The sequence below is a fragment of the Haliotis rubra genome, unplaced genomic scaffold, assembly GCF_003918875.1.
Source record: "Haliotis rubra isolate DU_JTF1 unplaced genomic scaffold, ASM391887v1 Scf39, whole genome shotgun sequence".
In the NCBI taxonomy this organism is placed as follows: domain Eukaryota; kingdom Metazoa; phylum Mollusca; class Gastropoda; order Lepetellida; family Haliotidae; genus Haliotis; species Haliotis rubra.
This window is the reverse complement of record NW_025767068.1, coordinates 742,434-764,619: the sequence shown is the minus strand read 5'-3', so window position 1 is coordinate 764,619 and position 22,186 is coordinate 742,434.

Below are 22,186 nucleotides of genomic sequence, written 5' to 3'. Positions count from 1 at the left end.
TTCCTTGTACGTAAACCAAGCGAACAAGTAGAAATACCACAATCCAAGGACGTGGTTCCTGTTTCCGACATCAAATACCCGAATTATACATTCTCTTGACTCTATCGTACATCCTTTATTCCAAGTGCCATATCTCTCTTAAACAAATGTGAAGATACAAAACATATTTACATAAATTTATTGATTTAAGTATCTCTCTAATGTGTCAGTAGCTCTGCTGATGTAACACAAATTCCTGAAAAGGCATTAAAGTATTATTCTATTCTATTCTATTCCATGTATTTAATATACAAGTGGAGACGAAAATATAACATTATAATAAGGTTCCCAATTGTTGTCTTCATAATATCTCTGTTATAATAAACCCACTGACAGTTATCACATAATGGACATCCATTAAAGCTAATATATATGGTTCGTATTGACCATATGGCAGTAAACTATTATTTTCTAATTCACGAAACTAACGCGTATACAAATATAGGACCAGAACCTGTGTTTGTGTATCGGCCAGTGTGGACATCCATATGGTCCCGACCGCTGCTGGTGACGCTATTGATATTGCATGGTAATGGGGAGTTATCGCTTATATTTATATATCCTGAACATGACAATTCTACACATATCAAGGTAACAGATCAGTATGATGTCCAGCATCTGTTGTCATATACTGGAGCTTCAGTAAGGAACCGGAAGATCGGACTAATGTTTGATGAAGATATGAACATTTTACTGAGAACTATGACATTAAAGATGTATATGATATCTGGCCGTTTGGTCACATAAAATATGTATCTCACCGCGTGCCCTGCTGTACCCTTTTATCAAGTGGAACAGGTCCCTGTATGTAGTAAACATGGTTTGTTTGACTAAAAGATGAACTGTTCCCTCCATTAAAAGCTTGCAGCTGATCTTTGTCCGAAAACATAATGCCATTGAAGTGGGCTGAAAGTAGTTTCGGAATAAACATGTAATTTAACTAGATTTAATATTGATCACTCAGAATATGTAAAACGTGCCGTTTCATCGAAGCGAAACCCTCGTTATGCATGTTTATTTTTAACTGAACATTGCCTTTCATCAAATCGTCGCTTCAACATAACCTTGGCTTGTATTGAATCTTGCCTTAAATTGAACTTTGTCTTTCATAACTGAGCATGTTTCTTTCCTTAATTTGAACTTTATCTGACACTGACTCTGGCCTGTCATTATATGATATATCTAGTAAAATATATAGTATTAGTATATACTACCATGACTTTCATTTAAACAACTTGGCATGGAGCCTTTCTTACGATTAACCTTTCATCACTTCAGGCATTACAATATAGTTGGGCATATATTGCATCTTGCCTTGCCATACCTTGATCTTCTCCTCACATCAGACATTACATTGTACTTTGACGGGTGTTGCATCTGGCCATACCTTGATCTTCTCCTCACATCAGACATTACATTGTACTTTGATCTTCTCCTCACGACGGGTGTTGCATCTGGCCATACCTTGATCTTCTCCTCACATCAGACATTACATTGTACTTTGACGGGTGTTGCATCTTTCCTTACATTGATCTTCTCCTCATATCAGACATTACATTGAACTTTGACGGGTGTTGCATCTTTCCTTACATTGATCTTCTCCTCACATCAGACATTACATTGTACTTTGACGGGTGTTGCATCTTTCCTTACCTTGATCTTCTCCTCACATCAGACATTACATTGTACTTTGCATCTTCCCCCACGTTACATTGATCTGTTCCTGACATTACATATTGTGTCTACATGGAACCTTGCCTCCACAGAACTGCGCCGTACACTGCTAATGTCAATGTCAAACTGTAGACATGTGTGTGACAACTGTTACTATAACTACAGTAATGTCATAACGGACATCAGGCCTGCATGGCAGAGCATAAAACGTGACTCTTGAGCTGAAGTGTAGAAACTGATCAGTTGTATTGGAAAGTGTAAGAAACGCCTTGACAACCACATTCAGATAGTGCCCGTGCACCAATGAGTGTAATACGCGCTATCCAGTGATCAGTTCTAATTCAAATTTCAACCTAGATATCAAGAAGGCGAAAATGAAATACTCATGAAGAATATATTTCAGTTGGTCGCGGAGAAGATGAAAAGATATTGTCGGCGCCCATCTCTGTAAATAGGCGAGGCTCTGATGCTTCCATGTATAGGGTGTATGGGGTGACCAGGCAGTTGAATGTCAATGATACGCAGGATAAAACCCGTACAATGTTCTTCTGTGGTAGCCCTGACTGAAACGTCTTAACATTATGCATGTTTAATGGTTATAGCCCTTGCTGAGCAAGGAATGGTGTACATACTGCTGAGCGTATTGACTTTGATCAAGAAAGCTATGCAAAATAACGATGTTGTTAAAATACAAAAAAGTTGATTGGTTTCCCGAATGAGTAGAGTCTGTGCTCTTTGATAGTATCTGTAATTAAGTGATCTTTGTAAAGCGCAATAACGGCACATCTAAATTCAAAAGGATAGAACTCGCGAATCAAGATAGTTTACCTTGTAAATGACTCGTGGGTCACGCTTTGATCTTGGATTATGGACCGTTACGTGCATGAATAAGTTTAAGTACTTTCCTGAGGTAATATGATATTATTTCATATTTCTAAATATATATTTTTACATTCCAGCTTCAAAAGCAGTGTAGCATCTATGGTTTCCATTTATGTTCAAATCATGGAATATACACGCAGAAAAAAATAACTGACCATGTTCTCATGAGATTTATGACAGAAGCAACAAATCAGAACACCGTTATTTCCTTTTGTGTACTGGTGTTTATTTGGCCTAACTGTGCACCTCCTAGGAGTTCCAGGAGTTCCTAAGAGATTAAAAGGTTCGCTCGTCATGTTGAAGACCGGGTCAGAGTCCGCGCAAGCCGTGATACTGCGGGGATATTCCTGAAAGTGTGTAAAACCGTACTCTTTCAATCACTCTGAAGAGTTAGACAGTTTATGAAAATCAATACTTTTTGCTCTTTCCAAAGTGACCTTTTTGTGATCTATTCACGAGTAGTGGTGTCCGAATATTTCACTCTCAAACAGATATGTACATAACATCAGTATGAAAGGTGAATGTTAGATGTCACTATCAGATATTAAACAGTCTTTGTCATCAACAGAAATAAATTTGATTTAGCGTAAAGGGGAAAATGCCTTTGTAAAATACATAAATGGACCAGTGAAAATAGGTGAATTACCAGATGTTTAAGAAACGAGTGAGTAAATGTTTGGCGTAAATGTCTTTTTAAACACCCGTGATGGAAGTACTGTTCAACTGCAACGGTGTTACATACCACCACTGTTATTATCAGAAGTTTTCAGTCACACATATATGATCAGTTCTTCTACCTCCGTATACGTTCTGTAAATATCGTCTTTAACTGGTCATGCACAGCTTTCGTATGTTTCTATGAACTACAGATACATGCAACAACCTGATAACGGGTTGTGCACCTTTCCACATTCATACAAAATCTCTGCTTGGACCAGAGTTCGTTGTACAATCCCCGCCATAACATAACCATGTGTAAACAGATTATTGTAAGTGATGACAGTATCCTACCATACCGGGGGCATCCTTTACAAACACATAACATAACCATGTGTTAACAGATTATTGTAAGTGATGACAGTATCCTACCACACCGGGGGCATCCTTTACAAACACATAACATAACCATGTGTTAACAGATTATTGTAAGTGATGACAGTATCCTACCACACCGGGGGCATCCTTTACAAACACATAACATAACCATGTGTTAACAGATTATTGTAAGTGATGACAGTATCCTACCACACCGGGGACATCCTTCACAAACACATAACATAACCATGTGTTAACAGATTATTGGGACATCCTTTACAAACACATAACATAACCATGTGTTAACAGATTATTGTAAGTGATGACAGTATCCTACCACACCGGGGACATCCTTTACAAACACATAACATAACCATGTGTTAACAGATTATTGTAAGTGATGACAGTATCTTACCACACCGGGGGCATCCTTTACAAACACATAACATAACCATGTGTTAACAGATTATTGTAAGTGATGACAGTATCCTACCATACCGGCGACATCCTTCACAAACACATAACATAACCATGTGTTAACAGATTATTGTAAGTGATGACAGTATCCTACCATACCGGCGACATCCTTCACAAACACATGCAGGGGGTAAATCAATAGTTTACCTGAAACAAAAACCGCGAAAACCACATGGGAACAAGTCCAAACAGAGAACTGAACCAGACATCTTAAGCTTCTTGTGTCGTTGAACGTCAAATTTGAAAATGGCTTTCAAACACGTACAATCTTCTGGAAACTTTACTTTGGCCTTGAATTTTGTAACATAGAACAATATTTTAGCTTGAGCGACAGAGATACAACGCACATGTGCAGGGCATTTTTATATTTGACATATAAATGATAAAAAACACAATGCAAATCCCATTTTGACTTGTAACATGTACCTGTGTTTTATAAAATAAGCAACAAGCAATTCACTTGAATGTGTGTGTATTTATGACAGTTGCCATCGTGGGGACGAACGCCAGGTACCATTGTACCTATGGATAATAGTTCATAAACCCATCTTTACGATGCATTAAGAATCCTGAAACTGACGATTTTCGCAGAGATCTATTCATGATATCTGGGAAATTCTGTACAGTCTGAGCATTCAGGTGCGGACGAAACACACCTCCTTTCATTTGTGACTCGAAGGGTTTGACTTCATCAACAATACTGCTTCCTACAGAAACCGCGGTAGTTATTCAGGGGGATTACTGCAACTGGTTATATACACGTTTATATACGTGGAATTATCCTCGTCGCCTTGAAAATCTTCAGATATGGCGGAAACTTTTAGTGGAGGTAGTAGTGTGTGTGTGGTAAGCAGTGAGCCAGATGACAGGACAAAAGACCTATATGGATAAATGCATTGCTGTGATCACAGGAATAGACGGAATATGCATCGAATCGGCGTCAAAATGGTGACACTTTAGGGTGTATATATATCGGATGATAACTCTGGTACCTGCCATATGACATTGATCTTATTACCTCGTTGTTAGATAGATGGTATCTGACAGACACTCGTGTAATGTTCCCTTTGTGTCAGTGTGCACATTAAGATAGTAAGATACAGTTTGAGATATCTATGACTCGACTTTTTAGAAATGTAATTCGTAGATTAATTTTTGACCATTAATGAATATTTCAACAAGTACACGATGACTAATTCCTCACTTTCTCCCTATGTCTGAAATAACAGAATATTTTACTCGATACTAGACTGTAGTTATCGAGTGTAAACTTGCATATCACAGTTTGTAATCTCTAATAAAATATTGTGCCAAATATCACATATTTATTAAAAAAAGGTCGTAAACTGCTAACAGTAATAATCTGCCCATGTACCGCATGGTATAAGTAAGTATATGATAACGGGAGTTATAATCATGTTTACTCATTTGAGCAAAGCCGTGGATCCATGTTCTTGGCACACATTACATAAAATGCCTCTGTACGAAGAAAGTCATGTCATGATGACCCCCACTAGACATGGGTCCCAGTGCACAGAACACCTGTGGTGTGTTAGAGAGTATTACCGCTGGTATGCTGAAGGTACTACTGACAGAACAGAATGGCAAACACCATCCCGTGAGAGTTCATATAATCATTATTCAAATACGTTCAAGAATTAATGAACATGCTGAATCTAAACTGAAATAAATCAATAATCTGACACCATGCATCTACATCTGGTTTCTTCTCTGTTTTCAGACGTTTGAAAATCGATTCCAATATTTGTCTAACTGCCTTGCCACTGTAGTTACTAACATGTGAGACTATAGAGGAAACAGGCGGAAGATCTGGACTGACCAAAAGAAATACCTTAATGCAGTGTTCTCACGTGAGTAGCGTAACCTAAATGACCTTTTACACATGCTTCGGGAACGTGCTGAATTGTTTTCAAAGGAAACCATTAAAAATTTACTTAAATCAACATGTTTTTCATTTACCAGGGTAATTGTATCCTCATATGTCCGTATTGACGACCTGTGAGGGCGAGTATGACCTCGAGCGTATGGGAGCATCTCACGCATATCATCAGCTGCATTGTAAAACAGTTGCTATTAATGCCACCGTCACCATCCCTGAGCAAGAAACCTGTTGATGGTCCACTTCATGTTGCAAGTATGTGCGTGATGGTCTACTGCCTGTTGCAACGAATCTGTGTTAGTGGTATTTTACGTGATGCCTCAACAGCCTGTGTAAGTCATGTTGTACTTATTTGAGACACCAGCCTGTGTACGTGATGTTCTATTCAATGCTGCAAACCAACCCGTCTAAGCTTTAATCCCTTAGTGTTGAACCAATATGACTGAAGGATGTTCTACCTGATAATGCACACAACCCAAGTAAGGAATGGTTCGCTTAATGTAGCAGCCAGCAAGTGTAAGTGATGTACGGTTTGCTTCGTATTGAAATCAGTTACTTCATGTTTGGACCAGCCGTGCAAGTGTTGTCTTCCTTCCTGTTGCAACCAACCCGTGCAAGGCATGTCCTACGTACTGTTGCAGCCAGAAGTATAAGCGATATTTTACTTAATGTTGCAACCAGTGCAATGTTACTTCGTGTAGAAACAGACCTGCTGTTTCAAAATATAACATGTTTCTGAAAAGCGATAATACTGCAATAAGACATTCACCACTTTCTTTAACAGTCCCCTTTTCTGCAACAGAATGAATGCGTCTATGCAAGAAAGACAACGCTCTGGTATCAAATACTTGCGCTCAGCATCATTCACACTTGTAAAACTATTCGAAGTATATCACGGCGTTCATGTAGCTTGGGACGTACCACTCTGATGATACCCATAGGGTGAACAGACAGTCGAACCCACAACCATACGTCTCTCTCTGGCCCAAGGGACGCTGCTGCAATATTAGTTAAATTCATATTCCCCACACCAACTCGTACATAAAGATTACGTACCCACCACAGTTGTTCACTTCGTAAGTCACCGGGCCATATAGTTAACTGTTTGACTGCATCAAATATAACATAGTTACGGTATTATATTATATTGCATGCACATGTACTGATGAAGGACCAAGGCATTCATAAACCTTTATGTAAACAACTGAAACAAAAAGTAAATAACATTATAGTTGAATGGCAGTTCCGACGTGGAATAGTATGTCAAGCTTTGTAGTTGAAAGAGACATGTGAGCGAGTTCGAGGCTGTGCTTATGTGCAAGGAAGCTACTACCAATTTCGCAGAGGGGTTTGACCTTTACTGGCGTCTGTGATTATTGGTTACGGAGATTTACTAACGGAATTGTCTCCGGCGAGAAAACTAGACTCGCGCCATTGATAGTCAAGTGTTAAATGACCAGGGCTATTGCGACGCATCGATGCTGCAATCAAACAGCTGCACCCCTCGCTGTTTTATGGAATGTAAAACCCACACTTGATATATTTTGATGAAAGTCGCGTACTTTCAAGGAAAATCAACATTACAACATCAATGTCTCCACACCTCTGGAAGACATAGTGTGTCCATAATGGGACTGCGGGAGACCTGGCTCATCTCTATACTGTTTTCTTTCCATGAACTCATATGTCAGTTGTCTTGGAAGCCGATAGATCTTTTCCCCCTCCCCTTTAAGTGTTTACATAACATACCAAGCGTTTTAATACCGTCAGAGCCAAAAAGTTTACTTTTTACCTGGTAGGGACAACCATACAAAGGCTTGTTTTTATAATATTCGTTTTTATTGTGCAATGCACTGGCGTATTTTAACGTTAGGTGTATGACATGTGTTTGAATAATGATATGGCATAGCGTTCCATAAGCCTAATGTAGGGAGACTGAATGGCATGCTTTTTGTATACTTAATTAGTGTGAAGCTATACGTTTGTGCGTGTGTGTGTGCGCGCGCCTGACTGTGTGTCTACCTGTCTACATGTACGTGTTGTATCATAGAGAAATCACCGATTGGCAATAACGAGCCGGTAATGCTAACACCTCAGACATACATTCTACTCTGTGGAGCAGTATTAAGCTTTGATAGCAACAGATGTGTGATCCTGCTGGAAACGGGGGCTTTATATTTGCCCTGTCTTCTTGAAAAATGGCTTTACGCAACCCACCAGTTGGTCAATACTGCTGTACTGCAGAACGCCGCTGGGGTAACAACATTTGTGTGACTGGGCAAGTCACAGCTGAACGTCACAGCTTTCCTGTGTGATCTATTGTCTTCTGCATCAGGTGTTGCCTCCTCAACAAATGTTGGGGGTGTTCTCATACTCCATGGTACGTCCATGGACTCACACCACGTCTTCTGCAAGTCATTTGATACAATTTATTTAATCATGAATATCTGATGAATTTGAGTCAACTAGTTTATATAAAAGCATTTTGATTATGTTGTATGAGATTAAAAACAAAATCTCAAATATCGATATTTGATCAAAAGTATACACATAATATTTGTGGTCACATGATTTCAGTAATAAGTGTGCTTCAAGAGCGTTTCTAATTACATTAAAAATATATGCTTCGTTTTTGTGTTTATGGGAGCGCTGTTTCATTATTTTTTTCAAACCTTAAAGATTTTTTTCACTGAAATTTATTTTATCGCCCTCATGTCCCTACCGTCGCTATTTCCGGCATCATCAAAACACTGGGTTAATACTACCCGGGAACATATGGTCCGTCAATAAAGGCTTTCAAAATGTTTCCAGTTCGACTTATTGTCGCTCAACTCCATCCTAACATTCCCTTTCAGATAACACAAATCCAATTCAACGTACTAATAGCAATGATTGTGTCCGCTTTCTAATTTGGTAAGTCGAATCGAATCCCCAAATTTCTAATTATGAATTCAACATCATAAGCATTTTAAACCGTTCATAGCAGCTTGGTCATGCTTTATTGAACGCACGTCATCGAAATAGATTGGCGCTTAATGACGTGTTCGCGTACCATAAAATTCATCACGACCATGTCTTAAAATATGGCTTCTTTGATCGTGACTAACTTCTGTAAATTATTCTTTAAAGAAACAAGTTATAAATCCATTATCTCAATTCATTATTGCGATTCTCAACTAGATGTTCAATTAATTCCTGCACCAAATTACTTGAAAGTAATCTTGAATTATCTCACTCCATGCGGAGCCACGTGCTTTGAACAGATTATATATTGCATAGTTATGGATCATACGTCATAATTCAACGATACTCTCACCAAGCCAGAAGGATTGGAAGACAGGTTGTAGACCTCTATCACCCGAGAACAGTAATAGATATTAACGCTCGAAATAGTCTGTGATGTGGTGTTAATTAAAAACGATATATTGTGATGGTCCCCCAACATTGCAGCATGGCTACAGTCTCAATTGACGCCTGAGGCTAATATGTGATATTTGCCGATATAAAGATGCATATCGATTGTCATACCGTGACCAGCAGTCGTCAAGGATGCAGTATTTGCTATTAACATAATTAGACTGTCTTTGGTGTTCTTGTGATCCGGCGACTTACAGGTTAGGAGGGAAAGTAATTATTTGATAACACATATTCACCGTTACATCTGTGTCCATCATACCTAACATTAAGGGTCGCTACTTATAGCATCTAGAAGATACTAATTTTAGAATGTGACGTCACACATGAAGATAAATGATACAATCGAACAGAGACGTGCGCTTTACCACTAAACATCAGTGAAATATCCACTTTGATAGAAAGGATCATTTTGTTGCCATTTTATGATATTCCATCGTTGGCTTTAAGGCAACAGTATTAGATATTTTACCTTGTTAATAGTTCGAGTCGCCTAAAACGTCGTATAATTCAACAATATATATAAAAAACAAATCAGGGAAACGTGATATTCATCCCATGGCGCAAGGCAACTACAAGCAAGGCAATAGGTATTATGATTTAGTCGATCTGATGGAAACAGACAAATGTTGTAACACTGGGGCGTACTCAGGGTGCGAAATGGTTTCCATTTTTGTTAGCCAGTCGGGTTAGCTATGCCTGAAAGTTACTAGTCCACAAAATAATTCACTAGTCTGAAATTTGAACGTATACGTAGACACGGGTTTCATCATTAAGCTACTTATATGATTAACATTTTGATCAAGCCTTAATCTTGCATGATCTAAAAGTGTGTTATAACTTAACAAGTCGGAGAGAGTTACAAAATGACCCCATGAAAATGTACTAGCCAGTCGGGCCAGTGACTGTGGAGATTTACTGGTCTCACTGGATTTTTACAAGTCACGGGCTAGCGGGCCAGTGGCTATTTCGAACTCTGGGCGTACTGTGAGGACAGCCTATGTGCACAGCTGTAATCGTTACAAATACTTGGTTTTGGAATGTTTTTACTTCTTTGTAAGGGTGAGCATGATCCTGTTTCAAGTATATCCGTGGGTGATTGTGACAAGGCTCATTGTGTGATATTCATGTTTGTTTCAACTTAAATATTTCAAAAACGTGATGTTTAAAGTTTTATCAACTATGGCGATTCAATTCAATTGATTATTCCAGTATGTCGGCCCATGTACACAAATATGTACAGTATTTGACGAGATTAAACATCAAGGATTGTGAATGCGGAATTAAGATGAATATATTCTTCACTTCTATAACCTTCTGAACTCATGCCAAGGATACTGCCTGATTCCTGTTGCTCCTGTCCAACCATTGTGCCAAACCGTTACTAGGGTGCAGGAATTACCGTTATCTGAAGGTGAAATCTGCGTCCAACAGCGAGGTATTGTACGTTGTATGGCATAGTATTCCAGTCCAAGAGAAAAGTTCGCAGAATCAGCCAATGGGGATAACGATATGTAAACGTATCAGTGGCGAGTGGTAATTAATTGAATTAGGCCCCAGATGCTTCCGAAGAGCGTGGAGAGATATAAAGCTAAACTGGTACAGATATCACGGTGTTGCTGATCTTCAGTCAGGTATACGCGACCTAATCAACCTCAAACCGACTCCGAGACGTCCCGACGGAGGCTTTGTATCTGACCTACATCGTAGACGTTGTTTGAAGATAACCCTTTTTTCAGGCTGGTTCTGCCACAGGCGCGAGGAACTCGAGATGACATAACCGATATTTAGTGGTGTTGGTTTTGGCGCTGGAGAACAAGGATACGACCTTCCTGGAAGGACATTTTCCTGAAAGAGTCAATGTGATCTTTGCAACTGTAGATAACTATAGTAGTAGTAGTAGTAGTAGTAGTAGTAGTAGTAGTAGTAGTTGTAGTTGTAGTTGTAGTTGTAGTAGTAGATAATAGTAGTAGTAGTAGTAGTAGTAGTTGTTGTTGTTGTTGTTGTTGTTGTAGTAGTAGTAGTAGTAGTTGTAGTTGTAGTTGTAGTTGTTGTTGTAGTTGTTGTTGTTGTTGTAGGAGCCAAATCATGGTAATAGCAGCACTGAAAACACCAATAATATATTCACGCATAAAAACGCCTGGCATTGCTCCCTCCACAACAGCTGTCCATTTGTCCATTGCACTGGGGAAATGTCCGCATAGTGATTGACAGAAAATTTAATCTCCGCACTGACAAAGAATTTAATAAAATTCAACATTTATCATTGATATATACTGAAGATATACACATAAAAAAGGCCAATGGACGAAATAATTGACGCCTTCTCAAAACACATGTTACAAATGAATGACAGTGTGCCCATGAACATAATGACTCCAGATTGAACCCATTGCATCATTATGATTCGGATAATTTACAGCGTTACTAAAACATATTTAAGTTTGCTCGGTACTTATGTTTTGGGGATTGGAAATGTATGAAAGTGTGTTATCATGTATAATGACAAATTCAACTTATGTTACCTTAATTCAGCTTATTCGCAGCGTTATTTTCATTTGCTGAAAGCTAACGTTTCTTTATATTGCAAATACATACAGGAACCCTTGGACGGATCATTGCCATTCGAATAATTTACAGTAATAATATCTCTCCAAAGGGTCAAACATCTTGGCCCAAGTGCGAATAAAATGGGCCAACAAAATTGTCCTTTCCGCGAAACACATTTCTTGGTTATGCTCAAATACAACAAAAGGTGTAATAATAAGTATCACCACACACAGTTCAACATTTTAGCGTTTACCTATTATATTAAACGGATATCGTCATCTTTATGTTTATCTTCTTTGTAGCGTTACAGAACGTTTGGCCCAAGCGTAAGTATTCTGTAAGTAACTATTTGATATACTATGCACGCACACACACGCACACGCGCGCGCACACACACACAAAATAACACTACTCATATCTTCACACTACAGACCACCAATGGCCTCTTGCTGATTGAGACTTTCAGGAGGGCGGGTATTGCGATCCCCGGTGACGTCGTGTTAAAAAGACATTTAAAAATGGTATTTGTTGTTGACCTGTCTATTGATGGGCACTGATGGACAAAAGAAGGGCCGGTCTGCTCAGCGTTAGTATACTATGTGGGGGGTACATGCTTGACAGTAGTACTTGTCTTGAACTTACAATATGAAACCCCACATTCTGTTTGTTTTCCAAAGCAATCAATGTGTAAATACATGAGTCATTACGGTCTCTTATTTCGGGTTATTTTAACACAGTTTAACAATTGTTAAAACTTTGGTCTTACTGCAAGGGCCAACATGTTCTCCTTTACTCAGAAATCGTTTCCTGGTTGATATACAGAGGATACTAAACGACCTTCCGTGTAATGCCATCTTTATTAAACGAGTTAAATAGTTCGCTATCGCTCGTTTGATACTAAATCTTTAACGACTTTAATAAGTTGCGATATTTCTCGAAGCTGGTGGAATGCAGCTTTCAGTTTTACTGTGACAGTTTTAAAATCGCGACTTCCAACCCGTGCTAATCTTTGATCGTTATTTTGTTCTCGATTCAAAAAGAAGACTTAGCAAAATCAGTGGAACATCTAACAGGTGGGCGAGATTGTGCAGCAGTACCTTCCAATCTGGAAATTCTCTTCCGTTTTTAAATATCTGGCATTCTATGCAGATATGCATGTGTGGTATTCCGAATACGTCGTACCGCCCGCAACTGTTGTTTGGAGAGGGTTTGTACCTCGACCGTCCTGGAACACTTATATGCAAACCATAGCTGAGAATTATGCTCAGTACTGCTCGCCTGTTCCCCTGGAGAGGTTTCTGAGACCACGCCGTGGGTGTCGCCTTATCAAATGACCGGACTTTTCCATTTGTTGCCGGTAAACAAACGCCCCTATTCTGAAATAAGAATTGACAGGCCTGTTTCAGAGCGCTTTCCATACTCCTATAGAAAATCATAAGCATACACTACCACAACCGCCCTCACTCAACGTTTTTTCCTAGGTAATAATATAAAAGAGCATTTGGAAAACTATGAAGAAATCGGACAAGTGTGTAAATATGGCCGCCATTTTCATAATATTTATAATATGTGAAGTAATTGTATATGCTGTTATTTATGGTACATGTGTAAACAACCTTGACCAGGTTTAGAATTATCCTATATTTCATTCTCTCTTGGTAAATGGATTATTCCCAATTTGACTGGGATTAGCATTCATTTCAGTGGTTCGCTCATATAACTGCATTATGTTACCAGCAATGATTCGTTAGCGTGCAGCATCACCGTCAGTGACGTAATGAGGTAATTGATAAAACTAATACTGTTTATTTTGTCCAATGTTGCTATCACTATACAAATAATCCAAGCCCTGGTGGCTGTCACTCGCTGTATATCACATAGCCAATTCAAAGATAAATTCAAGGTCATGAGTTTAAAATTAAGGCGGACAATCTGTTGGACGTGGATAAGTCCATATGAATAATACAAGAAGTTTGGTTAAGGTTAGGTGATGGTGTAACACAATTTATAAGTGTGTAAACGTCAGTTCTTATATTTAATTGAATATTTAACATATCTATTATTTTGATTCATTGACATTTCTTGAGGTTGTGCAGAACAATGTTCTGAGATTTAGAAAACGGAAACCCACACATGTATGGTGATATCTGAGGGGACTGCATGTATTCCTAAAACAACGATATTTCCTTAAAAGTGAAATTTGTAAGCTGTGCCTCGACATATCACAAGTGATGTTTCAATCTACTCCCCAACTAAGTCACAATTAGTGGAGTGCCCATTCACCTTTGAAACTGAGCTAGGATTCTATTCAACACAATTATGCGAATGCACATAAGTGGTTTTTTTCATGTTTTCTTGTAGTGTTCAACTTCATGTCGCATGTAGATTGTCATTCTAGCTGAATTTTGCTTTATAGAAAATTATTTTCTTATGCTTTATAGAAAATTATTTTCTTATGCTTTATAAAAAAATATTTTCTTATGCTTTATAGAAAATTTTTTCTTATGCTCAGTTCCGTGCATTTCTTAAGTTGCAATTACGATGATTCTTTTCGAAAACTGTGCTGGAAATGTCCACTCTGAGTACTGGGAGACAGAAACTGCGCTTACTGACTACCCCATGGAAACCACCGCGTCATGCTTTGGAAGAACTAGTGTTCCCAAAATATCAATCAAAACGTTACAGTATGGCTTTTTTCATTTACCAAAAGTAAATGTCTGCTTACTGCAGCCATTGGCGCTAGGGCCACAGGCAATATATTGCTTGGTAATTCATAATTATGGATTCATATTATATCATGACCCTGATCAGTATAACAGCTGATTATTAGTAATGTAACATGATTTCATGTGAGTAATATTATAATAATTACTGTAAAATATCACTGTAAGATGTCTGCTTGATCCCTACTCTGAAAAGTTCGAAAGGGGCACACTGAGGTGGGTAATATATATTATGTAAATCATTTCCATTTAGAACAAGGAAAACAAAAACTAAACCTATTGTCATTAAAATAAGTCATTAAATCAAATATGATATTAGTGAAGATGTTTATAGAAATGCAAAATCTGCCCTTGAATCACGGCATAAAAAACTAATCTATTTTGGTTTTGATGGAAATCCACCCATTTCCAAGTATTCCAAATCTGTTAGTTATATTTACAGTATGCCTGGTTTAGGTATGTTTGGAAACGTCAGATGCGCTCATTCACATCAGTATTCCATACCAATCCATTATCTGGCAAGTGTATTATGTCATGTATGCCAACATCTTGTGACCAGATTAATGATATTTCCGCGTGCGCATAAACCATTTGGAATAACTTGGACAGTTTACTATTCAAGTGCTTATGTGAAAAAATGGAAATAAACCTTTCCATTAAAGTTCGAAATGGTGAATTTATCATGGAATTATACAGTTTCAAATGTTTTGCGCACGTTTGACATATATGAAATAAGATCAGCACCTCTGCGTTCGAAATGATTAGAAAAACATACAGCCTAGTCAATAGGTGGCGTGTCATTCCTTCAATGTACATATGCAGGCACCCATGCTGATTCAAACCCCGTGAAATATACTGGAAACACGAGGACATTAAACTAAGTTCAACCATGCAGGTGCTCGGTCTCCCCGTGGAGTCTGTCATCAGATTCACAGCTCGTTAAGTAGGACAATGCAACTTTATCCGCTGATGAAGAACCTTTGCGGCAGAGACGTTTGGGGTTGAATGCTAAGTCAAGAGGGTGCCTACTTGTATGGACAACCCAAATATATTCCTTTAACGCCGCACTCGGCAATATTTAATCTACATGTTTGTGAAGCTGTCTGTAAATAATCGAGTCTGGAACAGACAATCCAGTGATTGACATCATGAGCATCGCTCTTCCCAGATGGGATATGATGACATGCATCAACCAAGTCAGCGAGCATGTCCACCCGAGCCTGTTGGTCCTCTCTTACGACACTCATGGGTTGCCGAAAACCAATTCCATCCCAGGTATTTACGCGTGCAACACATTTGTGATCCTGTGAGATAGATTAATAAATATATGACAAAGTCAGCCTCACGGTATTTAAGTCTGTGTTTGATTGGAGGTAAGTCCCAGTGCTTAAATTACACGTAATTAACACGGTCTATGATGCCAATAACAGCTGGTCTCTGCATGCGCTGAGGCGTATGTAAATAACACAATTGGCTATCATCAAGTTACATATAATCACTATCAGCTGTTCAAAACAAGCATATACGTTATTATAGACATTGGCGGACGTGTTAGAGGCATTAGAAACAGATTTTCAGATATTCACGAAGCATACCCTATGACCCGACCTGACATGTCTGTCACAGAGACCCAGAAATATAAAGACGAAAAGAATACCTATAATAATACAAGGCTAAAATAGTTTTGTAAGTTACAAACGCCTTGCTTCTATGACTGTGACAGAGATTCATTGTATTATTTTCAGTCAAGAGACCCAAGTAAGAACTACACCATTGCTTTGATATCCAGGTACATGTTGCTGACCCACGTGACGCAATCAGTACTATTAGGCTTGCGTTACATGAAACGATGAACATTCGCCCACATTTTGCCAGTACCTAACACCTTAGGAATAGCCAGAGAAATGATTGCATATCTTCTGTTTCGAAGTCACAACTAATACTAATGATAAGAGGATAACTACGAGTGACAGGTTCCGGGTTGACTAACGCTCAGTCTCTCAAGATATTATAACTGTAACAGCAACAAACAATTCCTTTTAAATTAAGAAGGAACCCCAGTGAGAAGGGCGATTCAGAACCTAAGGATATGTAGTCACTTCATTTGGGGCTTTAACAATGCAGAAAGAACTTGGCAGAAGGGAAAATAATGCGGTTCAGGAACTGTGAGACAGACTAGTTTTCGATCGTTGTTTGTTGCTATTCCAATCAATAATGTTTAGATGAATTAATGGCATAGTATTCGTGTTTACAAGGCGAATAAACCTACAGAAAGATGCTAATTCGATGTACATATAGCTATTTTTGTTGGAATGGTTCGTCTGAAGGAAGGCAAGAAAATATCGCTCACGAGTTCTGAAGATACATACTCAAAATCTGAATAGTATGCATAAATTGCTATGCCTGTGCAGTTTTGGACGAAGAGATGCAATCGAAGGTTTTCGTCGTGTCTAGGGTGTGGACTGAACCCAACAAAAGTACTGGAATCTGTACTTTACTGAGAAAGTGTAATCCCAAATATAACATATGTTGCATAGGAAGAGAGTAATGACACATTCACAATGTATAAATCTATCAAACCCAATTGTGAATGACAGCACGTAAACAAACTGTCAGGAGACCTTTTCTCGAACTCACATTTGTCCAACGAACTGACAACCGGATGAAAGGAAGTGATTAAGCTGGTGTCCGCTTACATAACAATGTTTTGCTTAGCACTCGCTTATGGGAGAATTTTAATGAGGTCATATGAGCCTTGATGGTCAGGGGTTCAGAATTTGTTAAAATAAAAAATGTAACCCAGTATTTCATGAAGTGGACAAAACTGAGATCATCTTGTCGTAGAACTGGGAAAATGAACACTGTTCAAATACAATGCCTTGATGTCCGGAATGATGCGTAAGTTTCTAAGGCATGAAAACATTTGAAATCTTCAAATTTACAAATGCTTTTCTCCAACTCTAGTAAACTTAGATACGGAAATGTCGGCACCCCTTACAATTAGACGGAATGTGTTGGATCTACTCTATGATCTGGTATTTACTGAGGCATCAGCTTTTGAACTCATGCTAGGAAATGTCCGCAAATCCGGTCAAAACATACATGAAAAAGGTGCTTGTACATACATACATATACGATGAGCATATATTTCAAGGACGCCGTTCCATATGACATAAAGTTATCGGGAAACACACGGAAATCCGGTCATAGCATGTATTTCCTACTAATATTTACGTTTCTTTCAGTGGTGTACAATCCGACTTTTCGTCCAGCGTCATATACGATGCTTTGTACTATGGTTGAAGCCAGCATCATACAATGGTAGTTCTATAACCCACAAAAGGCATTCTTAAGGGAAACAACGCCAAAAGTCTCTCTGGTACACCAGCTGCCAAACAGCGTCAGTGACTCGGCTGGGCTGAGGACTAGCTCGGAGGACCTCGTTGACAATGAATCTTTGCATTTAATTTGGACTTCTCAAAGTTTTCACATTGCCAAGTTGCCTACGTGTGTAAATGTTTATATACAAGCGTGCAGGTTAGTATGTAGCAGTTACGTGTACGTATTTGAACTCCAAGGAACACGGGTCCATATACTTAAAATAGAGACAAACCCTACTTTCAGTCGATTTCTATATAATACAACAATTACTTCACCCTTCTTCTCATCCATGTTTAATGCTATACACCTTGCACGTGTGTAATTTCTGGCCATCCACATCTGCGCTGTCATGGATATACAGCAATCAGCAGTTTGCAATTTCAGGTGTCTGGGGTAATTATTCAGTCTGAAATTGGCTAATAAATCGAGGTCGGATATTGTGAAGGGATTACATGGTATGTAATGTGCACGCGGCAGCGCCACAGGACAAAGATGGTATATTTATCAAAGGATTAGCCAATGCCAGTTGATTGTGGGTAATCACTGTTATATTGCACAGTGGATTTGTACAAAGTAAGTGTTTATGTGTGTAGGTTTACTAAAGCAGACGTAATACATCCACATCTAGGCGCCTATGTGGAAAACAACATGCGATAATTGCTCATTATCAATTGATTGATTGCTCATCGTTTTCAAATTCACCCGTGGACATCATGTCCATGTTTGCCACGGGCATTATCTCAGCTGACCAATAAGATATGGCACTTATGTGAAACACCTGAAAAATAGTTGCGTGATCAGTTGATACAGGGACCCGAGTTATACAAACCTGAAACGATATGTATATGTTAAGAAATGAGGTTGTCACAAAGACACGTAACGTGGACCGAGTAGGTTTTCGTTTACTTCATTTACCATAGCAAAACACTAAATCTCAGAGGGATACTGTGTGTTTTCTCCCATGCCTGAGGTAATATGAGACATGTCAGACATGTGTTTGGCGGCATCGCTGTATTTCATAACGTTTGTTGACATGTTTTCCCCCAGTCCATGAATTCTGTGTCATGATACATGATAGCACACTTCATACATTTGCTTACCACACACATGGTTTGAGTTATGAGTTCTCCATAATTATATTGTGACGTGTTCTATAACTGATTGTCGAATGCGATATCCCAGGAAGAGATGAAAATACAAATATCCCCTGGCATTAATGAAAGGAAGATGCCTTAGAAATCCATTAATACTTTTCTAGCTATTTTGCAATTGACTGCCAGTGAAATCTGTGAAGAATAATGACAATTATTATGGATATACAACTTCTTTTATTCTGTGGAGGCGACGTTTCGACATAGGTTCTAATGTCGTTGTCAAGCAAGTGATACATGAGTAACAGATTGAGAGAATATATACAGGAGTTGTTACAGTAGATAGGTAATGAGTTGTTTATACAATAGATGAGGTTGCTGTACAAGGTTTGTATGAGAGATTGAGTAAATTGATAGGAAGCCAGTAGGGTGACATACAAGGACTGAATTAGAGCTTATACAACTGATAGGAAGCCAGGTGGATGTTTATACAATGGATGGGGTTGATGTACATTGTTGGAATGAAACAGGTAATGTACACAAGAAATATTATTGATTACTTTATCAAGTGATGGTAGGCATTGGGAATGTAGTATACTTCATCTCTGTTGAGGGCGGGTCCTATCTTCTTGATGTGTACTGCTTCCAAAAGTTTACGAAGTTTGTTGTCTGACTGGTTCTTTGACTATGGCAACGGCTGATTTAGAATCATTTTTCCTAACTGAAGCCTAACTCCTCGCCCCCCTAGGGAAGACAGCCAAGTCTTTCATCGCATATTCCAGCGAATTCTGCAAGAAGATTAGCAACATCCAGGAACCCGGCAAGCTGCTTAGCTATGACATGGTTGATTTATTCACTAATGTTCCCCGTGAAGAAGCGCTTACCATCATCAAATCCAGAGTTGAAGAAGTGCACTCCACTCTTGACACCCACCTTTCCCCTGATAGCATAATAAAACTCATGAACGCCTGCATCAGCTCAACCTTCTTCAACTGGAAAGACAACATATTTCAATAGACCCATGGGCTCCCGATGGGTTCCCCACTCTCCCCCCTCATCACCGAGATCTACATGACCCACCTAGAAGAAACAGCTCTCCAGACATCTCCAATCCAACCCACCGGCTGGTTCCGCAAAGTTGATGACACCTTCGTCATCCTCCCCCAATCTGATGAGCCAAACGTCCTTCTCCAACACCTGAACGCCCAACATCCCCGTATCCAGTTCACCATGGAATCAGAAGCTAACAACAAACTCCCCTTCCTAGATATCCTGGGCCCAGTAACTCGAATCAGTCTTTAATTAAGAATAATCGTTTAGCATACATAATTCAACGTTGTGTAACTCGAAGTAATCCATAAAGTTGGGACAATCCTTATAAGGTAAGTTAGCGACTGTGTTTAAGGTGTACCCCTGACCAACCTTTCAGCAGTCTTTAACTGGTCGTAATCCATATCAACGTATTAAGATGGCAATTTATCTCTACGTCTGAAATGGGAACAAACGTAATAATGTCAACCGTGTATTCCACGCCAGAAATAATCCGTCACAGATTTTTAGACATGATGTTGCACGTCCTACATGTCGGTCAAGTGCTCTTAGTGTATGACTACAAGTTGTGACAGCGCTTCGTTATTATGCAATTGGCCATGGGAGTTTCTTGGCCGTTTGTGCAGATGTACAAGGTTTGTCAAAAATGACATTTTGAGAAACGACCACGATGTCTCAACGTCACTGTACAAACATGCCAATGAGAATTTTAAATTTCCCAAAACAGAAAATGAAAGCTGATTTCAACGAAATGGCTGATTTTCCAAATCTGCTTGGATCTATAGACGGTTCCATAATCCCAATCAAATACTACCCATCAAAAGTTTAGACTCACCAGTGTAAATGTATCCACTTACTTCAGTCAACTGTTCTAATTAAAGTAGATTTTGCAAAATATTCCACACTGCTTGAAGGTGCTTGATTACATATGAACTGATGTATTGCAAACGAATTAGTAACGTTGAAAAAATTATTCATATTTATATCATATAGGGAGTGCTTTCAGTGAGTCTAAACTTTTGATGGGTAGTATATTTGGAATCTATGGAACCTGAAGCATACATTGTTGGTGGGAGATGGTTGGTTGCTAGGAAACAGTGGGTACTCATGTACTCCATGGATGACGACTCCTATATTGAATCCGACCTGACCAAATGAACAACGGTATAACATCTCTCAGCGTAAAACCCGAAACACAAGTGAAAGGACAATCGGTGTTTGGAAAATGAGATTTCGTTGTCTTCACAAATCTGGAGGGTGCATGCTATTTGAACCTTCAAAATGTTGCAACATAATAGTTGCAACGGCAAGGCTGCACAATATTTGCATCGCAAAAGGCCTAAAACTTCATGATGAACTTGATGACAATGAAGATGAGGATGATGGCGAAAAGTTTAGCTCCTCTATTAACAAAACTATTTAACATGTCTCTTCAGAAATTCACTTTTCCAGCCGTCTGAAAGGAAGCGTCAGTCATGCCTCTCCATAAGAACAATAGCGTAAATGAATGTTCCAATTACAGACCGGTCGCACTTACGAACTGTTTGTCTAAAGTTTTAGAAAAATGTGTTTTTAAACATGTATTTAATTTCTTTAGAGACAATGATGTTTTAACCAATTTACAATCGGGTTTTATGCCAGGCGACACTACCGCTAACCAATTAACTTATTTGTATGATTTCATAGCGAAAGGACTTGATGAAGGTAAAGAGGTCAGAGCTGTTTTTTGTGACATTAGTAAGGCATTTGATAAGGTATGGCACTAGGGCATCATTTCTAAACTTGAAACCTATGGCATTGGTGGATCACTTTTGAATTGGTTTGAACGTTATTTACAAAACAGATCGCAAAAAGTCGTCATTAATGGATACAGTTCCGATTATAAACCTGTACTTGCTGGCGTCCCACAAGGTTCCGTATTGGGACCCTTACTTTTTATTGTATACATAAATGATTTAGTAGATGGTATA